Source organism: Hyla sarda, chromosome 5 (genome assembly GCF_029499605.1).
Source record: "Hyla sarda isolate aHylSar1 chromosome 5, aHylSar1.hap1, whole genome shotgun sequence".
Classification (NCBI taxonomy): domain Eukaryota; kingdom Metazoa; phylum Chordata; class Amphibia; order Anura; family Hylidae; genus Hyla; species Hyla sarda.
Window position 1 is genome coordinate 135,038,813 of NC_079193.1, and position 26,156 is coordinate 135,064,968.

Consider the following 26,156-nt stretch of genomic DNA (forward strand, 5'->3'; position numbering starts at 1 on the left):
AGTCGGGGGTGGGGCAACTGCACACTGCTGTATGCTGCCCCGTATCTAATGTATTTCAATGAGCGACTGGAGTGAAACACTGCCTCCGGTTGGCTCCGTTTTGCCCTGTATAGGGTTTCCTGACCGGACCTAAAAATTCTGTTGACTACGTTTGTAGGTCCGGTCGGGAAACCGTATACGGGCCAAAATGGAGCCGACCGGAGGCAGCGTTTCACTCCGGTCACTCATTGAAATACATTAGATACGGGACCGCATATGGCAGCGTGCGGTTGCCCCGCCCACGACTCTCCACCCCCCTCTCCCCAGCCGTAGACGGTCCTGTATTTTAAGAAACGTAGTGTGCATGCACCCTAACAGCTCAACTAAATGTGCAGTACATCCTGCCATCACATGAGTTGCCTCCAACTGGCAAGATAATGCTCACCCACATACACAGTGAGGGAGATTTATCAAAACCTGTCCAGAGGGAAAGTTGCAGAGTTTCCCCTAGCAACCAATCAGATTGCTTATTTCATTTTGCAGAGGCCTTGTTAAAAATTAAGGAAGTGAACTCATTGGGCAACTGGGCAACTTTTCCTCTGATAAATCTCCCCCAAAGGGTTCCCCAAGATCTCCAGTTAATCGATAACCAAACAAGAATGTATGCACACGTATGACTTGCAGAGCATGTCATCTGTATCTATAGAGCATGGGAAATGTCTGAGGGACCAGCCACACCTGTCTTGTCAAATCAGCAGGGGAATTTCTGGATCCTGTTGGCTTTAAAACCCATCCATTTACCTTGATCAGTGCTGGATTTTTCTGCTGGTTTGTACAAACAGACTAAGGGTAGGTTCACACCACGTTTTTGCAATACAGTTTATCAGGTTTTTGATAAAAATACGGATTCCTCAATACCTGACTAAACTGTATCAAAACGTGTGTACAAAGTTTTATCTGTATACGGTTGAAAACCGTATACGGTTTGAAAAATGATGTCCGGTTGCATCCGTTTTTTTAGGGAAAAAAAACGTATACGTTTTGAACTTTTCACTCCATTATGAATAAAGTTCCACTTGTTTGATTGAAATTCCAAGATAAAATACTGTGCAAAGTCAAAAACCGTATGGTAAAAAATGGATGGAACCGTACACCGTGGCCACGGTTTTCTTTCCAGAAAAAAAAAAAAGTTAAAAACCGTGTGGTTTGAAAAACAGAGACAACCGTATACCATATGGTGCATACGGTTTTGAATGGAAAGTCTACGGCCACGGTTTGCTGTACGGTTGCATACATTTAAAAAAAAAAAAACGTATCCAAGAACTGTATAGAAAAATCGTGATGTGAACCCACCCTAAGCGGTTTCCATGTTTCCTGTTCATGCTTCCTATACCCTTCTATTAGATCAACTGATTGCAACCTTTGGCTATTCTTCTGACTGTGCACCTGATGTCAGATTTGGAACCTTAAATATTCTCTGCCCTTGCAGGTACTGTGTTCTGGACTGTGTTTATTTTTTATCGGTTCCTGCCACTAGGTCCCATACTGGAATAAATGGAAGCCACTTCCCGTACACTCCTCTTGCCTAGAGGCAGCCGCTGTGTCTCAGTGTCCAAGTGTCACTCAATTAGTCCAGGCCTTCCTTTATCAAATCAGCACAGCACCTGAAGGGCATCGGACTGTCTTAGGGTGGGTGGGATGTACTGTAGGGGGTTAGCTATTCTGTTTTTGGGGATGACAGCATAACAAATAGTTAATGTGGTGAAATCAGTGTTAATTCCCACTTGTTACCGTAGGTATGGTACATTCCCCTTTTTATTGCTGGGCAATCAGCATCTGCCCACCTCCTATGGGAGTATTAGCCCTGTGCTTTTAAAGCATGTATGTCCAGTGAAGGTTACGATTGACATAGCTGCTTTATGCTGGAGCTCTCTTATGTCCAGCAACTTCCACATCTTCCCCGCTCATGTGCCCATGTGTCCCTGCTATAGTTAGTGCGGCACCGCACGCTTTCTGAGTTCCACCCATTTTTCATATTTCTGACCATGTGGTACCAATAGCTGCAGCTAATATAAGGGTAGAGGAGAGTAGTTAGTCAGCTAGTGAGTTGCCCCTCACTCCTACAATTCGCAAATATTTGCCTTTTCTACTCAGCATCCTCATCCTGCATTATCAGTATCATCTCAGTCTATTGTAGGAGCCACATTTTTTTATTTTTTTATTTTTATTCCCCAGAGCTACCTCCTGCTGCAAAATTGGCATCACAGCATCCTTAAAAGGGGTACTCCACTGGAAAACATTTTTTTTTTAAATCAACTGGTGCCAGAAAGTTAAACAGATTTGTAAATCACTTCTATTAAAAAATCTCAATCCTTCCAGTACTTATCAGCTGCTGTATACTACAGAGAAAGCACGTTTCTTTTTGAATTTCCTTTCTGTCTAACCACAGTGCTCTCTGCTGACACCTTTGTCCATTTTAGGAACTGTCCAGAGCAGGATAGGTTTACTATGGGGATTTGCTCCTACTCTGGACAGTTCCTAAAATGGACAGAAGTGTCAGCAGAGAGCACTGTGATCAGACAGAAAGGAAATTTAAAAAGAAAATAACTTTCTGTGGATCATACAGCAGCTGATAAGTACTGAAAGGATTAAGAATTTTTAACAGAAGTAATTTAAAAATCTGTTTAACTTTCTGGCACCAGTTGATTTAAAAAAAATTTTTTTCAATGGAACCCCTTTAAGTGGGAAAAAGGGCATCCCCCCCAGGCCTCCATCACATCCGGGGAGTTTGGTAGAATGTCTCACTGGGATAGGGCAGCAGCCAGATATGAAAATAACAAACATCTCGCCCATGCTTAGGGCACTACCTTATTTCTTTCATGCCCAATCATACCTTAGGCTTCTTTCACACTACAGTAATTCCACCTGTTATGCACGGCCGTTATTCTTCAATAATGGATCGTCAAATAACGGATGGAATAACAAGTGATAACAGGTTCAAAGTCACGTTATTTAAATGGACAGTCCTTAGAAATAACTGGCTTTTTGCATCTGTTAGTACCCGTTATTACATCCGTTATTTACCTTTCTAATGACAGTTTTTAATATCCCTTTTTTTTACCTTTCCTACCTGTCACACCATGCAACACCTGAAACTCTGCCTCCTACTCCAAGGCAAAGGTATAAAAGGGTGTCACAATGATCCCACACCAGTCTGAATTCCAGCATTGAGAGGAAGAGTACTGTTGCTTGGTTTTCTTGCTGTCAGACTTATTTACCATTGCGATTTTCAACATGTTTCCCACCCACCAGTTTTGATGTGCTACTGTGGTGTGCCAAAAGAAGGAGAAGCTACCAAGAAGAGGAGAGACGTCGCAGAAAGAAAATAAAAATAGTTTAACATTATTGAAATCAAACATTTTGAAAAAAAAAAAGAAACGTACTTACTTCCGCATTTTGTGGCACTTTTGCAGAAGTCCTAGGAGGTACCGATGGCAATAGGCAGTCTTATTACTACTGCTTGCCCCATATCCACTAGGGATGGTCTCCTCCTCCCTGAGGTCCCTCATGTGTTGGTCCCTTATTGACAACCACCTCCTCCTGATCTGTCTAGCTAGAAGGAAAAAATGATCACTGCGGCACGGATGACTCATGGGGTGCATAGTACTCTGTGTGTTGTTGAGCTGTGCCAGTACCCGAGAAGTTTTCAAGCTACCTGCGGATGTCCGTAGCAAGTTTCTCCAATGCGTCTATTAAAGGATACGCCGCCAAGACACCCACCCCAGAAGGAGCATCTCACCAGAGGAAGGTCTGATTGTTACCCTTAGGTATGTAGCCAAATTTCTTTGTTTTCTGTGTTCATCAATTGTATTTCTTTAAATACTAAAGCTTTTTAAATTTTTTATTTCAGGTTCCTGGCATCCGTAGAGAGTTTCTCTTCGCTCCATTTCCAGTTTCGCCTTGGAATTTCCACCATCTCAGGGATTGTCTAGACCCCCTGCGGGGCCCTGTGTGATTGCCTTCTTTAAGAGTTTCTTCCACATCCTTCAGAAGAACATTGGCTTGTCATCGCTGAGAAGTTCCTGGAAGTCACACAGTTTCCCAACTGTGTTGGAGCAGTCAACGGGAAACACATCAGGATCCAGAAGCCAGCAAACACTGGGTCGGAGTACTACAATTAAAAGAAGTTCTTCTCCACCATACTTATGGCCATTGTGGATGCGCAGTACAAAGTCATTGTTGTGGAAATCGGGTCATATGGAAGAACCAACGACTCCCGGGTGTTTAAGAATGGGGAGGAGGATCTACTCTGGTCAGATGAGACTTCACGAACCAAGGGCCTTCCTGGGACTGATGGACCTCCAATGCCCTTTGTTTTTGTTGGAAACGAGGCTTTCTAGATGTGTGCCAACTTGCTGAAGCCCTACTTCAGCAGAGGGTCTAATCACCGCAAGTGGATCTTCAACTACAGACTGTCACGTGCGAGATGCTATGTGGAGTGTGCATTTGGCATTTTTGCGGCCAGATGATGGATTTTCACACTGCCAATCCAACTGGCCGCAGATGTGGTTGATCAGGTGGTTAAGGCAGCTGTTGTTCTCCACAACTTCATCCTAACCCAATGAGCCTCCCCCCAGTGATCCAGAAGAAGTGGAAGCAGCTCTGCCTGGACTACAGGAGGCATAAAGAAGATCAACCCAGCCTTTCATGCGTCTGAGAGACTATTTTGACCAATTTTTCCTAACAGACGCTGGCAGAGTTTCTTCGTAGGATCTGAAGATTCTTGGACTGTGTTTTGGCCTTTTTTTTACTTTTTTAAAAGTCTCTTTATTGTGCTATTATTTAGGGATTGTGAAGGGCTTTTACCCCCCCCCCCCCCATGTGAAAGTCACACTGGGGGGGGGGGGGGGGTAGAAGGTACCCTTTTCCTATCCTGCTGGATTGTTCTGTGTACACTTTGCTAACATGATAGGGGGAGGGGTACCTTCTATGCCACAGTGTGAAAGTCACACTGGGGAGTAAACGGTACCCCTCCCCCCTCCCCGTCCTGCTAGCAAAGCCGGGTTGTGTGTTCAAGAAAAAGACAATCTCATTATTATAACTGCAAATAAATCTTATTGAGGTTTTTTTTATATTAAACTTAGTTGTAGTGCACATCTTTTTTTTATATACAAATGGGCATGTGCCCTAAAGGATGGTGAACCGAGGCTGGGGAAGGGGGTCTTGGGAAGTGTCTGGGGAGCTGGGGTCCTCCAATGGCCCCAAGGAGTTGTTTCTGCTTTCTGCATAGAATCTGGGAAGTGGAGTTTCAAGGGAATAGGATTAGGAATAGGAAATTTGGGTGAATGGTGTAGAAGGGGTGGGAGGTGTGAAATAAGGGGCGGAAGGGAAGGAAGTTCTCCCTGAGACAACATTTGGACCATACTAGAGGCAGTGAACTGGCCCAAATGCAGAGTGTGGGACACGGACTGGGTATAATGGGGAGGGGATCAGTGACAGCTGTATGAATGGGGAGTGGAAAGGGTAACGGCCATGAGAAGGGGAGCAGGAGGGGTGACGGGCACGGTGACGGGAATAGAAAGGGGAACAGGAGCAGTGACTGGAATGGTGACAGGGTCTTTGGTCTCCTGGGAGGTTAGGGATATGGACACACTTAAGGATGTCCTGAAAGAGAAAAAGAAAATAAAAATAGTTTAAAATTATTGAAATCAAACTTTTTGTTTAATAAAAAAAAAAATTTTGTGGCACTTTTGCAGAAATCCTAGGAGGCACCGATGACAATAGGCAGTCTTATTACTACTGCTTGCCCCATATCCACTAGGGATGGTCTCCTCCTCCCTGAGGTCCCTCATGTGTGGGTTTCCTATTGACAACCACCTCCTCCTGATCTATCTAGCTAGAAAGAAAAAAAAAATCTTAAATAACATACAAAAAGTAAAAAAAAAAAAAAAAAAAACCTGCTTGACAGGTCCTCCCAGGTGGTGCAGAAGGCATGGTACACCTCCTCCCACAGAGCCAGACAGTAGTGTCTTTTAGTGGGGTGTGGGTCAGACACATCCCATAGAGAAGGACAAGCCTCAATCATGGTTATCCGTGTCTCATTATGTATGATGGCTAGAGACTTGTCCTGCTCCTCTTCACCCTGCATCCGACCTGCACGTGTGGCACCCTGAAATTGGAAAGATTATGTTAACTAGGGTTGCAAAAACTGTACAGTGTATTCAGTTGACTACACAAGCAATCACAGTGGCTCTTGAAATCTTAAGAAAACAAGCGAAAGATTCATGTCGCAATCTGATTGGCTGCTATGGGCAACTGAATTACAATTAATTACTAAAACACGTATATTTCTGTCAAAAATGCTCACACGACCACGTTGTCTGCCACTTTTATTGCCACCTCTTCCCTTTCCTACTCTTGGCTGAGGCGCGGGTTGCTATAAAAATAAAATTTTAAAAAAATTATTTGTGACGGTTTAACAACATGTAAGGCATACTGCCATATAGGGGTACAATACATACTGCTTCTGGCTCTTTGGCAGGTCTATCCTGGGAGTCCTGGGGGGCCGACACATGCGGGACATCAATATATTCTTCAGATTCCTCTTCAGTATGTTCCCCTTCAATATCCTCCATTTGGAAGCTCTCAAACTGGAAGCAAAAAATGAAAACTTTAAAATGAATTGTAAATGAATATGATTTAATTGCTGCTAATGTCAAATACTCACACTTGGGCTTGAAGAAAGAAATGTCTCCTCCTTCGAACTTTCCTGCACTACGGGGATGGGCTGCTGGCAAACAAAAAAACATTAGAGATCATTGCCAGTCAAAAATGTCAAAAACAGTACAAAACGTCCAAACTCACCTTTTTGGATTGTCCCTTCTGGGGCCCCTATCCTTTTTTTTTTATTTTTAGATTTTTTTTATGCATGTTGATTGCAGTTTAAAAAAGGGAGGAAAAGATAAAAAAAACACCAAACACCACAAAGCTCAAAATTATTTGGCCCTGCTCTAAAACCCAGGAAGAAGAGAGGGGTGTGAGCACTCTTCCCCCTTCCCAAGTGACTTCATGGTGTGAAGGCTTTACTGAGCATGCTCAGTACAAATAACGGACGTTATAATAACAGGCAGTAACGGTTGTTTTTAGAGAACATCGGTCATCCATAGACTTCAAGGATAATAAAAAACCACGGACGATATTCAACCGTAATTTGTAACTGGCCAAAAATTTGTTCTTGGGACGTTATTTCTCCCATCACAAATAACATCAGTTAGTCATAACGGGCTATAACGGATGACAACGAATGCTCAAAAAATCCTAAAGAAATTAATGGGATTTTTTGACAGCCGTTTTTAAGGGTTTTGTGACGGGAGATTGTAAAAGGCCTTTTTACAGGATGCAAACGGTAGTGTGAAAGCAGCCTTACTGTGCTCCCTCCTCAGCAATCTGGCTCACCTATGATTCCAGAAGGGGCTTCAAAAAGCTCAGTCTTCTTGGGACAGACCATTTGTCTTTCTCTAACTGGTTTTAAGTTCCCCTGCACCCTGCAGGTCTTAAACAGCCTTCAGTGCTATGAGCTTTCTCCCTCTTGAATTGCCCCCAGCTATAGGTTTGATCAAGGTCCTTTTTAACCTTTGTTTTGGTCTGCTCTCCAGCTCCATTTAGTTTTACTAGAAACACTAAAAAATAAAAAAAAATTACAGAAAATGGAAAATAATTGCAGAAAATATCCAAAATCACAGAAAAGAGGCCTACATACTTGTTAGATACAAAGGCATGTTAAAGGGGTTCTCCGGTGCTTAGACATCTTATCCCCTATCCAAAGGATAGGGGATAAGATGCCTGATCGCAGGAGTTCCACCGCTGGGGACCCCGGGATCATGCACGCGGCACCCAGTTTTGAATCAGTCCCCGGAGCGTGTTCGCTCCAGGACTGATTACCAGCGACTACAGGGCGGAGCGGCGTGTGACGTCACGCCCCCGTGTGATGTCACGCTCCGCCCCTCAATGCAAGCCTATGGGAAGGGGCGTGACAGCTATCACGCCCCCTCCCATAGGCTTGCATTGAGGGGCGGAGCGTGACATCACACGGGGGCGGGGGGTGACGTCATACACCGCCCGCCCTGTAGTCGCCGTTATTAGTCCCGGAGCAAACACGCTCCTGGGACTGATTACAAACGGGGTGCCGCGTGCATGATCCCGAGGGTCCCCAGCGGCGGGGCTCCCGCAATCTGGCATCTTATCCCCCATCCTTTGGGGATAAGATGTCTAAGCACCGGAGTACCCCTTTAAACACCCTTACACTGTAAATTACCTTCAATTCTCTATATACTGATGCTCATCCTTCCAACCAAATGTCAATTTATTTTACACCAGGTTGTTTAATATAAGCACACATTAAAGGGGTACTCCTGTGGAAAACTTTTATTTTTATTTTTTTAAATCAACTGGTGCCAGAAAGTTAAACAGATTTGTAAATCACTTCTATTAAAAAATCTTAATCCTTCCAGTACTTCTTTGGGGCTGTATACTTAAGAGAAATCCAAAAAAGAAATGAATTTCCTCTGATGTCATGACCACAGTGCTCTCTGCTGACCTCTGCTGTCCATTTTAGGAACTGTCCAGAGCAGCATATGTTTGCTATGGGGATTTTCTCCTGCTCTGGACAGTTTCTAAAATGGACAGCAGAGGTCAGCAGAGAGCACTGTGGTCATGACATCAGAGGAACTGCATTTCCTTTTTGGATTTCTCTTTAGTATATAGCCCCTAAAAAGTACTGGAAGGATTAAGATTATTTTTAATAGAAGTGATTTACAAATCTGCTTAACTTTCTGGCACAAGTTAATAAAAAATAAAAAAAAGTTTTCCACAGGAGTACCCCTTTAAAGGGGTACTCCCCTGGAAAACATTTTCTTTTAAATCAACTGGTGCCAGAAAGTTAAACAGATTTGTAAATTACTTCTATAAAAAAAAAATCCCAATCCATCCAGTACTTATCAGCTGCTGTATAATACACAGGAAGTTCTTTTCTTTTTGAATTTCCTTTCTGCCTGACCACATGTCCATGTCAGGAACTGCCAGAGCTGGAGAAAATCCCCATAGCAAACCTCTTTTGCTTTGGACAGTTCCTGACATGGACCAATTTGTCAGCAGAGAGCACATGTGGTAAGGCAAAAAGAAAAATCTAAAATAAATGAACTTCCTGTGTATTATACAGCAGCTGATAAGTACTGGAACGATTGGGATTTTTTAATAGAAGTAATTTGGAAATCTATTTAACTTTCTGGGACCAGTTGATTTAAAGGAAAATGTTTTCCAGTGGTGTACCCCTTTAACATAGTTATTTAGTGATTATTAATTAGTATGGTGCATAAAGCATAGTGTGTTACAGGGGTTGTAAAGTTGTAGGGTTTTGCTATAGAACGTTTTAGGGCCATATTTTAGAATTGTTTAACCCTATAACGACCAAGGATATATATATATATATATATATATTTACGTCATTGGCCGGCTCCCGCGATATAACGTGAGGTCACGCGGTGAACCCGTGTCATATCGGGCCGGTCCCGACATGTAACTCAAGCCGGGACCCGGGGCTAATAGCGCGCAGCAGCAACGCCGCGTCTAAAACGAAAATAAAAGCTTCCCAGCTGCTCAGTGGGGCTGATCGGGACCACCGCAGAGAAAATGCGGTGTCCCGGTCAGCTAGGACGCGAGCGGAGGTCCTCTTACCTTCCTCCGACGCCTCCGTTCGGCGATTGTTCCAAGCCTGAGATGCAGACTTGAGCAATTGACTGCCGATAACACTGAACAATGCAAAGCTATGGCTTTGCAGTGATCAGTGTATAAGATCAGTGTGTGCAGTGTTATAGCACCCTATGGGAGCTATAACACTGCAAAAAAAAAGTGTAAAAAAAAAAGTTAAAAGATTTAACCCTTTACCTAATAAAAGTCCAAATCACCCCCCTTTTCCCATAAAAAAAAACATGTAAATAAAAATAAATAAACATATGTGGTATCGCCACGTGTGTAAATGTCCGAACTATAAAAATATATCATTAATTAAACCGCACGGTCAATGGCGTACGCGCAAAAAAAAGTCCAATGTCCAAAATAATGTATTTTCGGTCACTTTTTTATCATGAAAAAATGTATAAAAAGCGATCAAAAAGTTCGATCAATACAAAAATGGTACCGACAAAAACTTCAGATCATGGCGCAAAAAATTAGCCCTCAAACCACCCCATATGTGGTAAAATAAAAAGTTATAGGGGTCAGAATGTGACAATTTTAAACGTATACATTTTTCTGCATGTAGTTATGATTTTTTCCAGAAGTCTGACAAAATCAAACCTATATAAGTAGGGTATCATTTTAATAGTATGGACCTACAGAAGATAAGGTGTCATTTTTTAACGAAAAATTTACTGCCTAGAAATGGAAGCTCCCAAAAGTTACAAAATTGCATTTTTTCTTCAATTTTGTTGCACAATGATTTTTTTTTTCTGTTTCGCCGTAGATTTTTGGGTACAATGACTGATGTTACTGCAAAGTAGAATTGGTGGTGCAAGCAATAAGCCATCATATGGATTTTTAGGTGCAAATTGAAAGGGTTATGATTTTTAAAAGGCAAGGAGGAAAAAACGAAAATGCAAAAATGGAAAAACCCGTTCAGCAGTACACACTATCTACAGTTAAGTATTAGGGCTGTGTTTTAGTGCTTAGCAATAGCAGAATGAATCATTAAGGAAAAAGCAGGTTTCACAGCAATTAATGCAAGATACTAAGCTCTGCTGCCCCAGGCACCTGTCTAGATAAACACGTTAACATTAACATGATTGGTAGAAAAGGCATACATTATTGTAATTGCCACCATAAGTAAATTGCCCATCAGTGTCCTGACATTCCCTATCAGCAACAACTTTAATTCACATTATTAGGGAAATGTTCTCAAACCAAAAGCTAGGTTAAAGAATAATCGAATAATTAAAGAAATCTAATAGTAAATGAACTAGTCCACAAGTAACATCAACCCCTTCTCCTTAACATTTCTATTGGTTTACTCCTAACATTTGACCCAATAACAGATTAAGAAGTTTTATATTCTCCTCCCAAAATTCATGACAAATCCAGACATGCAAATTGTGCTGTGGATTTAACAACATTTATATAGCAAAACCAGGAAAGTCCTTTTTTACCCTATTAGGTCATTAGGTTTATTGGCCGTAACGCTTTCAACTTATATAACTATAGACCCATATGAGGGCTTGTACTTTGTAATGACATCACTCATTTTATCACCAAATTTAAGGTGAACCCCAAAAAATAGTTTGTGGGGCAAATTTGGAAAAATGACATCCAATTTACGTAGGCTAAGGTTTTTTTTTATTTATTTTTACTACTATTAACCTCTTGGGGATGCAGGGCGTATGCATAAGCCCTGCATCCCCTATCCTTAAGGACTCAGGGTGTAACTGTACACCCTGAGTATTTCCGGTCCCTGCCGCTCGCCAGGTGAGGACCAGACTGGGATGTCTGCGATTGCCGCAAATCGCCGATCAATTCAGATCGGCGATTTGCAACGATTCTGGGTCTCTGATGACCTGATAGCTCGGATAAAAGGGATGATCAGAGTAGTCAGAGACAGCTCCGACCATCCTGGCAGGATGTAACAGTGAAGATCAGTGGTAATTGATCTTCACTGCTGCCTTCTAGGAGTTGCTGTCTGGGCATGCTGGGACTTGTAGTTTTGCAACCTCTGGAGTGCCACAGATTGAAGACCACTATACAGTGGTGCCCAAGCTGTAGCCCTCCAGATGTTGCAAAACTACAATTCCAAGCATGTCCAGACTGCCCTGGCATACTGGGAGTTGTAGTTCTGTAACATCTGGCACTTCAGATGTTGCAAAACTACAACTCCCAGCATGCCTGGACAGTCTGAGCATGCTTGGAGTTGTAATTTTGCAACATCTGGTGGGCTACAGTATGGACACCACTACACAGTGGTCTCCAAACTGTTCTCCTCCAGTTGTTGTATAACTACAACTCCCAGCATGCCCTTCGGCTGTTTGGGCATGCTGGAAGCTGTGGTTTTGCAACAACTGGATGCACACTGGTTGGGAAACATTGTCTGTTTCTTAAATCCGTGTTTCCCAACCCATGTGCCTCCAGCTGTTGCAAAACTATAACTCCCAGCATGCACTGACAGACCATGCATGCTGGGAGTTGTAGCTTTACAGCTGGTGGCACACAAGTTGGGAAATACTGAGTAAGTAACAAACTCTCAGTGTTTTGCAACCAGTGTGCCTCCAGCTGTTGCATAACTACAACCCCCAGCATGCATGGACAGCCAAAGGGCATGCTGGAAGTTGTAGTAGTATGCCTCCAGCTGTTGCATAACTACAAGTCCCAGCATGCCCTTCAGCTGTCACTGCATGCTGAGAGTTGTAGTTTTTGCGACAGCTGAAGGCACACTGGTTGCGAAACAGAGTTTGTTACCTAACCCAGTGTTTTGCAACCAGTATGCCTCCAGCTGTTGCAAACTACAACTCCCAGCATGCCCTTTGGCTGTCCGTACTTTCTAGGAGTTGCACTTTTGCAACAGCTAGAGGCACACTGGTTGCGAAACACTGAGTTAAGTAACAAACTCTGTTTTGCAACCAGTGTGCTTCCAGCTGTTGCATAACTACAACTCCCAGCATGCACAAACAGCCAAATGGCATGCTGAGAGTTGTAGTTTTGCAACAGCTGGAGGTTGCTGGAGGTTGGAGCTGTACAGGGTACATTCCCACAGGCGGGGCTTTACAGTGAGGATGTACCCTAAAAACACTACACTACACTAAACAAAATAAAAAGTAAAACACTACATATACACATACCCCTACACATTTACCTCCCTACCCCCCAATAAAAATGAGAAACATCTGGTACGGCACGGTTTCCAAAACGGAGCCTCCAGCTTTTGCAAAACAACAACTCCCAGTGTTGCAGGACAGCCATTGACTGTCCAGACATTTAGGGAGTTTTGCAACAGCTGGAGACACCCTGTTTGGGAAACACTGCCTTAGGGTAATTTTAGTAACGGAGGCAAGTCTAATTCTTGCATCCTTGTACATCCCTATGCAAATCCCTAATCCAGGCCTCGAATGCGCATGGCACTCTCTCACTTCGGAGCCCTGTCATATTTCAAAGCAACAGTTTAGGGACACACATGGGGTATGGGGAGAAGTTCCCTAACACATTTTGTCTTTTTCTCCTTTTACCCAATATGAAAAGGTAAAGTTGGGGTCTACTCCAGCATGTTATTGTAAAAAAATTACATTTTTTACACTAACATGCTGGTGTTGCCCCATACTTTTCATTTTCACAAGAAGTAAAAGGAAAAAAAGACCCCAGAAATTTGTAACACATAAATACCCCATATGTGGACATAAAATGCTCTGTGGGTGCACAACAAGGCTCAGGAGTGAGAGCACCATGTACATTTCAGGTTGATCGTTACAGCGAAAAACACCCACATATGACCCCAGTTTGGAAACTACACCCCTCACGGAATGTAAAAAGGGGTATAGTGAGCCTTAACACCCCACAGATGTTTGAAGAATGTTCGTTAAAGTTGGATGTGAAAATTAAATTGTTTTATTTTTTTCACTAAAATGCTGGTGTTATCCCAAATTTTTCCTTTTCACAAGGGGTAATAGAAGAAATGGAGTTGCAAATTATGGGGGGCTTTTTTCCTGAGTATGGAAATACCCCATATGTGGATATAAAGTGCTCAGAGCTTTTGGAGAGAGAATGTGACTGGAATTGAAGGCCGAGTGCGTTTACAAAGCCCCCACATGTGACAGATTTTTTGAACAGTGTACCATATAAATGAAACATTTTATTTTTCATTTGCACAGTCTACTGTTCCAAAGATCTGTCAAATGCCAGTGGGGTGTAAATGCTCACTGCACCCCTTATTACATTTCGTGAGGGGTGTTGTTTCCAATTTCAGAAAAACTCAATCTTCAAAATCCCATTGTCGCTCCTTCCCTTCTGATCCCTCTAGTGCACCTACAAAGCACTTTACATACACATATTAGGTATTTCCTTACTCGAGAGAAATTGGGTTACAAATTTTAGGGTGATTTCTCTCCTTTTATCCCATGTAAAAATTCAAAAACTGGGTCTAGATTTAGAATTTTCTCCTTCACTTTGCTGCTATTCCTGTGAAACACCTAAAGGGTTAACACACTTTCTGAATGTCATTTTGGATACTTTGAGGGGTGCAGTTTTTATAATGGGGTAATTTATTGGGTATTTCAAATATGAAGGCCCTTCAAATCCACTTCAAAACTGAACTGGTCTCTGAAAAATTCCGATTTTGAAAATTTTGTGAAAAAATGGAAAATTGCTGCTGAACTTTGAAGCCCTCTGGTGTCTTCCAAAAGTAAAAAAATGTCAATTTTATGATGCAAACATAACGTAGACATATTGTATATGTGAATCAATATATACAGTGACCCCCCCCCCCGACCTACGATGACCCCGACATACGATAATTTCAACATGCGATGGCCTCTCAAAGGCCATCGCATGTTGAAGGCAGCATCAACATACGATGCTTTTGTATGTCGGGGCCATCGCATAAACGGCTATCCGGCAGCGCAGACTGCTTCAGCTGCCACCGGATAGCAGTTTACGGTGCCCCGGTGCTCCGGTGATGGTCTCCTACCTGTCCTCGGGGCTCCGGAGCGTCCTCTTCACGATCCCCTCCATCGCCGTCGATTTCCTTCGTCGTCATCACGTCACGCTCACGCCGTCCTGTCATCCAAAAAGAGCGGCGTGCGTAGTGACGGCGACGGAGAGCGAGGATCCCCTGGAAGCAGAGATGTTCGGAGTGGGGACGCGGTGACAGCAATGGAGGGTGACATCCAGGGAAGCGGTGACGGGTCCGGAGAGGCGAGGACAGGTCTGTACAGCTTCCTATACTTCACATTGCACGGATCCCTCAACATACGATGGTTTCAACAAACGATGGTTCATTTGCAACGGATTACCATCGTATGTTGAGGGACCACTGTAATTTATTTGGGATGTCCATTTTCCTTATAAGCAGAGAAAAGTATTTATAAAAATTAACTACAAACATAAAGTAGAATATTTCACAAAAACAATCTTGGAATCAGAATGCAAAGTAAAAGCATCCCAGAGTTATTAATGCATAAAATGACAGTGTCCTTCAGGGGTTAAAAAAGTTGAACATTTTGTATTAAAATGAGTATGCCTCAAATTGTCCTTGTTTGACCCCTATTACTCTTTCATTTTTCCCTATATCGGGATGTAGGCTCATTTGGATTCTCATTTCAGCCTTAGCACCACAGCTACAACCCCAGAAACAGCCTCAACTCTACGCTGTGGTCAAAGACTTTCTTATGTGAGCTTTCGCCGTGGCAGACCCAAACAGCCCACTGAGCTAACTGGCAGTACTTTACTTTCACTTTAGATGCGGCTATCAACGTTGAACGCCACGTCTAAAGGGTTAATAGCGCACAGCACCGCGATCAGTGCCGCGCGCTATTAGCCACAGGTCCGGGCCATTGTTAGAGGCCGGGCCCGTCCTGCTATGTACAGGTACACCCTGAGTCCTTAAGTGGTTAAAAACTTTTGTGTTATCACTATTGCCTTTTAGACTGCTGTGTGCAGTAGTGAAGTAACTTGGTGTGTCGGCGATATAGGTGTTACTTATTGTGGGTGGGGCTTGCGGCTTGTCTCAGAGTGTTTTTTTTTGTTCTCCAGAGTTTTCCCTATATATTGTCCTTGCTGTAAGGATCTTACAATAAGGACAATACAAAGGGAGGGGATCGCCCACATCAGTCATTAACATTTTTATTCAGCACGGATAATAATTTTAATACAGGCCCCAGAATCAGACTTCACCATAATACAGACCACAGAATCAGACCCCACTGTAATACAGACCCCAGAATCAGACCCCACTATAATACAGACCCCAGAATCAGACCCCACCATTACCACCCACCATAATACAGACTCCAGAATCAGACCCCAATATAATACAAATCCGAGAATCAGACCCCACCATAATACAGACCCCAGAATCAGACCCCACCATAATACAGACTCTGAAATCAGACCCCACCATAATACAGACTCCAGAATCAGACTCCACCATAATACAAACCCCGCCATAATTCAGACCCCAGAATCAGACTCCACCATTATACAGACCCCAGAATCAGACCCCACCATTATACAGACCCCAGAATCAGACCCCACCATAATACAGACCCCAGAATCAGACCCCACCATAATACAGACCCCAGAATCAGACCCCACCATAATACAGACCCCAGAATCACCACCCACCATAATACAGACCCCTGAATCAGACCCCACCATAATACAGACCCCAGAATCAGACCCCACCATAATACAGACCCCAGAATCAGACCCCACCATAATACAGACTCTGAAATCAGATTCCACCATAAACAGACCCCAGAATCAGACCCCACCATAATACAGACTCCAGAATCAGACTCCACCAACAGACCCCGCCATAATTCAGACCCCAGAATCAGACTCCACCATTATACAGACCCCAGAATCAGACCCCACTATTATACAGACCCCAGAATCAGACCCCACCATAATACAGACCCCAGAATCAGACCCCACCATAATACAGACCCCAGAATCACCACCCACCATAATACAGACCCCAGAATCAGACCCCACCATAATACAGACCCCAGAATCACCACCCACCATAATACAGACCCCAGAATCAGACTCCACCAACAGACCCCGCCATAATTCAGACCCCAGAATCAGACTCCACCATTATACAGACCCCAGAATCAGACCCCACTATTATACAGACCCCAGAATCAGACCACACTATTATACAGACCCCAGAAACAGACCCCACCATAATACAGACCCCAGAATCACCACCCACCATAATACAGACCCCAGAATCAGACCCCACCATAATACAGACCCCAGAATCAGACTCCACCAACAGACCCCGCCATAATTCAGACCCCAGAATAAGACTCCACCATTATACAGACCCCAGAATCAGACCCCACTATTATACAGACCCCAGAATCAGACCCCACTATTATACAGACCCCAGAATCAGACCCCACCATAATACAGGCCCTGAAATCAGACTCCACCATAATACAGACCCCAGAATCAGACCCCACCATAATACAGACTCCAGAATCAGGATCCACCATAATGCAGACCCCAGAATCAGACTCCAGCATAATACAGACCCCAGAATTGGACCCCAGTCGTGTTGCGCAGTAATATACATATAGTTACATTAAGTAACTCAATTCATCTCTTTTCTGATAAGCGCCATCTTCTTTCATTTTCTTCTCCAGCTCAGACCACCATGATGATTTCTTCCAGCCAAAACCCATCACTGCAGCATCTGCAGGACAAACATCTTAGTCTTTGCATTTTTCCAGTGACCCACCTCTACCCTATTAGGTAGGTATATACCACAGTAGTTAGTTCCTTATTAGGTAGTCCCCCACATAGGCAGGTATGCCCTCAAACAGGTAGTCCCCCGAATAGGTAAATACATCGTTAGATAGGTAGAGCAATCCCCTCTCTCCTCCGCTAGGTAAGTATGTTGGTAGGTAGCTAACTAGGTAGCCAAATAGTTAGGTAGCCAGAAAAGTAGGAAGCTGGCTAGCTCGGTAGGTAGCCAAGTAGCTTGCTAGCTATGTAGGTAAGTAAGTAGATTTGTAGGTTAGTAGGTAGCTCTGTAGGTAGGCGGCCAAGTAGGTAGCTAGGTAGGTAGGTAGCTATGTAGGTTGGTAGCCAGAAAGCTAAGTAGGTGGGTAGGTAGCTAGGTAGGTAATAAGTTAGGTAGCAAGGTAGGGAAGTGGCCAGGTAGGTAATTGGGTAGGTATCCACGAAGGAAAGTAGTCAATCAGGTAATTACAGTACATAGCCAGGAAAGAAAGTAGCCAAGCAGGTAATTGGGTAGTTAGCCAGGTAGGGAAGTTGCCAGGCAGGTAATTATGGAAGGTACCTGGTAGGGAAGTAGCCAGGTAGGTACCAGGGGGGGTAGCAGCCAGGCAGGTAATTAGGGTAGGTACCAGGTGGGGAAGTAGCCAAGCAGGTGATTAGAACAAGAAGAAAAAACGTGGTTTCAAATGGCAGGAAATGCTCATTCCCAAATGCAGTTGTGCATTTATGCTGGGGGAGCAGATCCTGTGTTTGGGGTCAGTTGCTAAGGGCGATCCCCAGCATAAAATGCACACAATGGGGGATGCCTGCAGCAGGCCACAAGTGCCACAATGGCATCCTACACCAGATGAAAGGTGTGGATGTGTATCATATAGAATAATACATAAAGTTAGGTGTACTACTGTGGTAGATGTAAACCGTGACATATGGCTAACCCTCAAACTGATGTTAAAATTGAGACATTAGCCAATATATCCTTATATGAAGGACATACCTGAGCCCCCACACCAACACCAAGGTTTCTCAAGTGGCACGGGACCTAACACTAAACCTACCTGTGCCATATAGGCAATACCAGGGGCCAGTGGGCAATTACACCGACATTAGGTCCGACTCACAGCCTGCTCCCAGTTCACTCCAATGTGGCTAAGCACACATAAAGTGGGAGGTGGGAAGAAGGCTATGAGCCCCACCCAAGTAGGCTGATATGTTGCGGCCTCACAGGTGCACCTACATTTTGCCTATATAATGATTAAGGGGCATTAGATTTGGATTTTTTTACACCTCCAAGTAGAAGATTTGAACAACAAGAAAAAACGTGAGAAAATGCTCAACCCCAACCTCAGCATTTTGTGTGTGTGCTCAGGTATGTCCCTCATATAAGGATATACTGGCTAATGTCTCAATTTTAACATCAGTTTGAGGGTTAGCCATATGTCACTGTTTACATCTACCACAGTAGTGCACCTAGATTTATGTATTATTAAGGCAGGTGATTAGGTAGTTAGCCTGGTAGGTTGGTAGCCTGTGCTCTTCCACAGTTGCCACAATGCCCCCCCCCCCTCCCCTCCCTGACGACAGGTTGATTAAAAAACCTTTTACTCACCTAATTTGGCAGGCCGGGCTCTCCTCAGGCTGGCCACGTTCATCTCCCTTTACAGTGCAGGCACCAATGAGTGATGTCATTGGCGCCCGCACTGAGTGCAGAGGTCAGGGGTCGCCGTTCTTCTCTCAGTGAATCCGCAGGTCCTACGGCTTACACTGAGAGGAAGTTTTCAACTGCATACCTGTGTGGGTATGCAGCTGAAAGTGGCGTTCGCTCACATGGGGATTCAGGGCAAGTGTTCTGGATTTCCCAGTAGTGAGCGAGTGCCTGTGCCAAACAGGTCCCCTCTGGCCGGGGCCCTTGCGTGCCATACAGAAGCACCCCGCGTGCCAGGGGTTGCCGACCCCTGGTGTAAGCCCTTGTGTACAAGGCCCTCATGCCTCTTGTTTGAATTGTTAATTGTTATAAAATTATGTGGAATAGGTTGGTGCAATGTAAATATTATCAGTGATTTAGTGCCCTATATGTAACCAGCTTCCTTCTGCGTCCACATGTGTTGGATCCTTGAACCTCAGGCTAAATATTTTCCTACCTAATGCAAATCCCACCATCAATCTTTAGGGATTGCTGAAAGTAACTGAATTTCCATTCAATAGCACAGCCTTATTGGTACCCTATGTGGTATCCCGGTACCGTATTGCATACCGTACCTAGTGTAGAGGTTCCCAAAGTCAGAGTAACTACGTTCAGGTAGGGTTCCTCAGGTGGGACAGCCCCTAGTCGCCTCTCCTAAAGTCTATCTTTAATGTAAATATATATGTATATATTTAATAATTATATATATTCTATAGTAATGTATAGTACTTACCTTGTTCAGTGTCGCAGGACCTTCGGTCATGTGACCATGCTAGTAACCTCTATGGTATGTTGTAGGACCTTAGGAGGTTCATGGATCACGTGTTACCCACAAATTTCTGTAATGGTGATTTACATCAGTATGGACCAATTAGCGTTAGTCCAGCCCCTGCCCATATAAGGGAGCTCCGTCCAATTATCGCTCTCTTGGGTTGCTGCTCTCGTGGATGCTGGACTAACAGGACAGCCTCAGTGGCCCTGTTGGCCACAGTGGAACTAAAACCGTGAGTTCAAATCTAAATCCCTGCCAATGCTGGACCGCAACTAACCCCTAAATCCAGTGGAGCAACGCATAGTACTAAAAGACTCTTAACCTGTTGGGAACGAAGGGCGTTTGCATACGCCCTTGCGTCCTGGTACTTAAGGACGAAGTTAACCCCCCCCCCCCCATGTCGGCGATTGGCGCAAATCGCAAGTGAATTCACACTTGTGATTTGTGCTAATTCCGGGTCATTACGGGTCTATGGTGACCCGGAATATAAGGGGGATCGTGGTTGTCTAAGACACCCACGATCCCTCTGAAGGGATAGGAGTGAGGTGGCAGGGGTGCCACCCCTCCTATCTCTGCTATTGGTGGTCTAGACGCGACCACCAATAGCAGATCAGGGGCGGGGTGGTTAACTTTCGTTTTCCCCGTCCTGCCCATCCACAAGAGGCAGGGCAGGACGGGGAAACCGGCGGGGACCGGCGCCGAAGATCCACTTACCGATCCAGAGGCTGCGGGCGACGGTGATCGGTGGGTGGCGACGGAGATTGGCGGACGGCAATGACGTGCGGCAGAAAAGGACGGCTCACTGGATCCTACGGAAGCCGGTAAGTTGCTTAGCAACATCTGGAGGGCTACAGTCTGAGACCATTATACAGTGGTCTCTAACCTGTAGCCCTCCAGATGTTGCAGAAGTACAACTCCCAGCATGCCCAGACAGCTGTTTGGGCATGCTGAAATATGTAGTTTTGCAACATCTGGAGGGTCACAGTTTGGAGATCACTGCAGTGGTCTATAAACTGTAGCCCTCCAGATTTTGCAAAACTGCAAATCCCAGCATGCCCAAACAGCAAACAGCTGTCTTAGCATGCTGGGAGAGTTAGGTAACAGAACCTAACTGAAGGTTTTCCAACCAGTGTGCCTCCAGCTGTTGCAAAAGTACAACTCCCAGCATGCACGGTCTGTCAGTACATCCTGGGAGTTGTAGTTTTGAAACAGCTGGAGGTTTGCCCCCCCCCCCATGTGAACATACAGGGTACATTCACATGGGCAGGTTTACAGTAAGTTTCCTGCTTCAAGTTTGGGCTGCAGCTAATTTTTGTCGCAGCGCAAACTCCTAGCGGGAAACGCACCGTAACACGCCAGTGCGAATGTACCCTAAAACACTAAACTAACACAAAATAAAGGGTAAAACACAACATATACACCCCCTTACACTGTCTCCCCCCCCCCAATAAGAATGAAAAACGTATTTTACAGCAGTGTTTCCAAAACAGAGCCTCCAGCTGTTGCAAAACAACAACTCCCAGCATTTCTAGACAGCCACTGACTGTCCAGACATGCTGGGAATTTAGCAACAGCTGGAGGCACCCTGTTTGGGAATCACTGGCGTAGAATACCCCTATGTCCCCCCCTATGCAATCCCTAATTTAGTCCTCAAATGCGCATGGCGCTCTCTCATTTTGGAGCCCTGTCGTATTTCAAGGAAATAGTTTAGCGCCACATATGGGGTATTTCCGTACTCGGGAGAAATTGCACTATAAATTTTGGGGGGCTTTTTCTCCTTTTACCCCTTATGAAAAGGAAAAGTTGGGGGTTACACCAGCCTGTTAGTGTAAAAAAAATAAAAATGTTTACACTAACATGCTGGTGTGGCCCCATACTTTTTATTTTCACATGCAGTAAAAGGAAAAAAAATTTCTCCTAAGTACGGAAATACCCCATAAGTGGGCGGAAAATGCTCTGCGGACACACAACAAGGCTCAGGATTGAGAGCGCACCATGTACATTTGAGGCCTAAATTGGTGATTTGCACAGGGGTGGCTGATTTTACAGTGGTTCTGACATAAACGCAAAAAAATTACTACCCACATGTGACCCCCATTTTGGAAACTATGGGTATAGTGAGCCTGAACACCCCACAGGTGTTTGACGAATTTTCATTAATTTGGATGGGAAAATGAAAAGAAAAAAATGCGGGTACATTCGAAGAGATCAGAATGCACTCACCCGGAGTCGATCGCCATCACCAGGGGATCCCAGCTTGGGTCACCATCAATCCATGAGGAGCATAGAAGGAGAGAGCCTCAACGCGTGGGGGAATTCTCAGACGCTGGCCACGGACCGTATCACACCCTCCGATGCTTCGTCAGGCCTGCTATGCAACCTTTAATTACTGCACAGCTACACTCCCCATACCCTACACCCCCCAGACTATCACATAGCTTTTTGGCATCTTACGAACACGATACGGGTGTGTGCCTCCAGCTGTTGTCACCAAGTTAAGTGTACTCCCCCTATATAAAAGACTGTCCCAATGTGTTACGGAGCACCATATAATTGTACGGAAGATTGTGTATGGTGCTGCGTGCAGAGAGCACACGCGAAAAGTAAGGGGGGAGGAGAAAATTTTATTGCTGCAGGAATGTGTAAAGTAAGGAATGAATGTATGCTACGATCCTCTGGTCCGGTCAGCAGTGCAAGAGTTAACCTGCTGCCGGAAAAGCGTGTAAAGAAAGCCCGCGCTGCGCCACATTCCGCCCCTGTACGTGGCTATCAAGTGAGTGTGTCACAGCTGAAAGGGAACTTAAAATCACAGTTTTTGTTTCCGGGGGACAGGAAGTTTGGGCTGCACCGATGATGTTCTTCCAGCCGGCAGCCATTTTGGTGAAGCCCAATATAAAGGGAACACTGCACAGCGACCTCTTCAGTCTGGACAAAGGAGAGTAGGAAGGTACAGACATGGCGGAGAGCAGCGTTCCATGTGGCTTGTGCACGAAGATGGCACCGGAACAAAGGAAAGTTGCGGCGGTCACAGCCCAACTGTTCCACGATCTTGCTGACCGTTTGCAGCGGTTGTCATTGGATGAAGAGGGGGCCTGCAATCTTCCCCCACTGCCCGATGATGACGATGACTGGCAAGATACCCCTTTCGGGGGGACACTGCAGGGACACTTGGAACTCCTTCACCAATGAGACTGTCCCCATCGTAAACCGGCGTGCTGTACAGAGGTCATATCTTCACAAAAAGTTCCATTCTCTGGAGGTGGGTGAGAGTGTGTAGTACACCCCCGTCCGGGGCCTGCAAGGAGAGTGGGCGGCCACAGTCACCAGGCCAGCTGCTCCAACCCAGTTGCCCTTCAAGTACTTTCCCTCTGATGATTGGGAAGCGGACCCCTTCCAGCTGAGGCAGAAATGGCCTGCTCCTGATGCCTCCACCAACGTACTCAAGGAGGAGGAGTCTCTACAGCAGCCGCCACTTCCTTCTGGCGTCAACCAAATACCCTGGCCTACTCCTAGCCAGGAGGTTTGGCTTCGACCGCGGGTACCAACCAAAGTACCTGGGCCTACTCCCGACAAGGAGATTTGTGTCTGAACTGTGACACTCAAACTGCTTTAAAGTTTTTGTTTTGTTGTTGTCTTTACAGACTTTTCTGCAACAGTTCAAGAAGTGTGCCTAGCAGGACTTTGCTAAGACTGTTCAAGTTGTAACGTAACCGTCAAGCTTTTGTGACTGGTGCTTAGACAAAGAGACTCCTAGCGTTGGAGATCTGTAAGTGTGTGCCCGGCTAGAGCTGGTAGCCGTGAAGTTTAGACTGTTAGTGCAGGTGGACTGCTGATCCTTGCACGCTTGTTTACGTGTATATACCTCAAAAATAACGTGACATTCTTCGTGAAAGTTGCACTTATCAGGTGAATGCACCTGAACCCTGTTGGAGTGTTTAATAAATGCTTATGCTAGAGTAACTAAATGCAAGTGGTTATTGTACCCAGGAAAATAGCCTTGTACATGTGTACATAGGAAATGAAAATAATAGGTGTTGTAGTAGTTGCTAGTAGGTGGCTTCCTCGGCTCCTCTGAGGAATAACAGTTTTGTCACCCATCACTAACATCTTCTCAAAGGTCTACTCAAGGGAAACTACCCCTAAGGTATCAAGACTGACTTTGCACATAGTACTTCTCACATAGTACCTCAAAAACAATCCCTTAAGTGTACTTACATCACAAACTTAGTACACCTAAAAATAAACAAACAAAAATGTCTCACACTAAAGTAAATGCTTTGGGAAATGTAGCTAAAGTCATTTTCCAATTCCTGCCACTGTTACGTACACAATTCTCTCTTCTCTTATACGTGTGCGATATGTTATGCCTGGCCAGTAGATACTCTTGCCAGCTAAAAGTAATACACGTAATTAAAGGTAACCTAGGTAAGGTTTATCTGTTGTGTTCTAGGGATAAGAGCATATAGCCAAGAGACCCTAGTAGCCAGTCTTATTGGTAGAAAGCCTAAGGCAAGCCAATATACCCTCAGTGTACTAAACAGGTAGCTAACATGGTAAAAATGTATAGAGAGACTCAAAAATGTATAGCGAGACTCCATCCTGTTCGTGAGTTTACCCACACCAATGTATGTACATCAAAGAAAATGTTAAGTAGCTTTCTAGTGTTGTACCCGACCTTCACTTCGTCCCTCTGTCTTAGGGGATACGCTAGGCCTCAAAAACCTGTCGGCCTCAGCGGAACCAAAACCGTGAGTTCAAATCTAAATCCCCGCTAATGCTAGCATGACTACTGGACCGCAACTAACCCCTAAATCCAGTGGAGCAACACATAGTACTAAAAGACTCTTAATGCTAAAGTCCCAACCTTTGTCAATCTCTAAGGATAGCTCTTGTTATGCTCAGAGACTGTTGTATTATTGAAGCTTGCAGAAAACCTTCAGTAAAAGTTAATGCTGTTTCAGAAACTCTCTGGTTGTGGACAATCTATTCTTCTTATCTACCTCCCTATCGCTCTTGGGAAGGGTGGTGGTAGGAAAAGCATTATTGAGGAACCCTCACCCCGGCGTCAGGAATAGCAAGGGTTAACAAGCACCCTTTAATTACTGCACAGCTACACTCCCCATACCCTACACCCGCCAGGCTATCACACCTATTTATGTTGCCAGAGGATCACTGTTTGCGGGATTAAATTTCGTGCATTTATTCTTTTTTTTTTTTTTTTTTTTACATTTGAAATACATTTTATTTTACATAAAGCATCAGTTTAGATCTATTTAGCTTCAGGAGACAACCCCTGTTACGCCGAGCGCTCCGGTTCCCTACACCTCCCCGGAGTGCTCGCGGTGTTCTCCTCTCTGCAGCACCCCGGTCAGACCCGCTGACCGGGAGCGCTGCACTGATACTTACCTGTCCCGGTCCCCGGCTGTCACATCCTGGCACGCGCGGCTCCACTCTCTAGCGCGCGCGCCAGCTCTCTAAGATTTAAGGGGCCAGTGCACCGCTAATTGGTGCCTGGCCCAATCAGTGTATTAGCTCACCTGCTCCAGGCCTATATTACCTCACTTCCCCTTTCCTGCATTGCCGGATCTTGTTGCCTTGTGCCTAGTGGAAGTGTTCCTGTGATTGCCTTACCAGTGTTACCAGACCTTCTGCCGTTACCCTTGACTACGAACCTTGCCGCCTGCCTTGACCTTCTGCTACGTCTGACCTCGCCTCTGTCTAGTCCTCCTGTCCCACGCCACTCTCAGCAGTCAGCGAGGTTGAGCCGTTACCGGTGGATACGACCTGGTTGCTACCGCCGCAGCAAGACCATCCCGCTTTTGGGGCGGGCTTTATGAATACCAGTAGCAACTTAGAACCGGTCCACACCAATCCCTCGCTGACACAGAGGATCCACCTCCAGCCTGCCGAATCCTAACAGTTGATCCGGCCATGGATCCCGCTGAGGTCCCGCTGCCAGTTGTCGCTGACCTTACCACGGTGGTCGCCCAGCAATCTCAACAGATAGCGCAACAAGGACAACAGATTGCCCAACAAGGACAGCAGCTGTCGCAGTTGACTGCCATGCTACAGCAACTTCTGCCACAGCTACAGCAACCATCTCCTCCGCCACAGAAAATACAATAATGATAAAAATAGAACAATGAATAAATTATAGGTAGCAGATTTTACAAACAAGAAGATACATGCTGTTACGCCGAGCGCTCCGGGTCCCCGCTCCTCCCC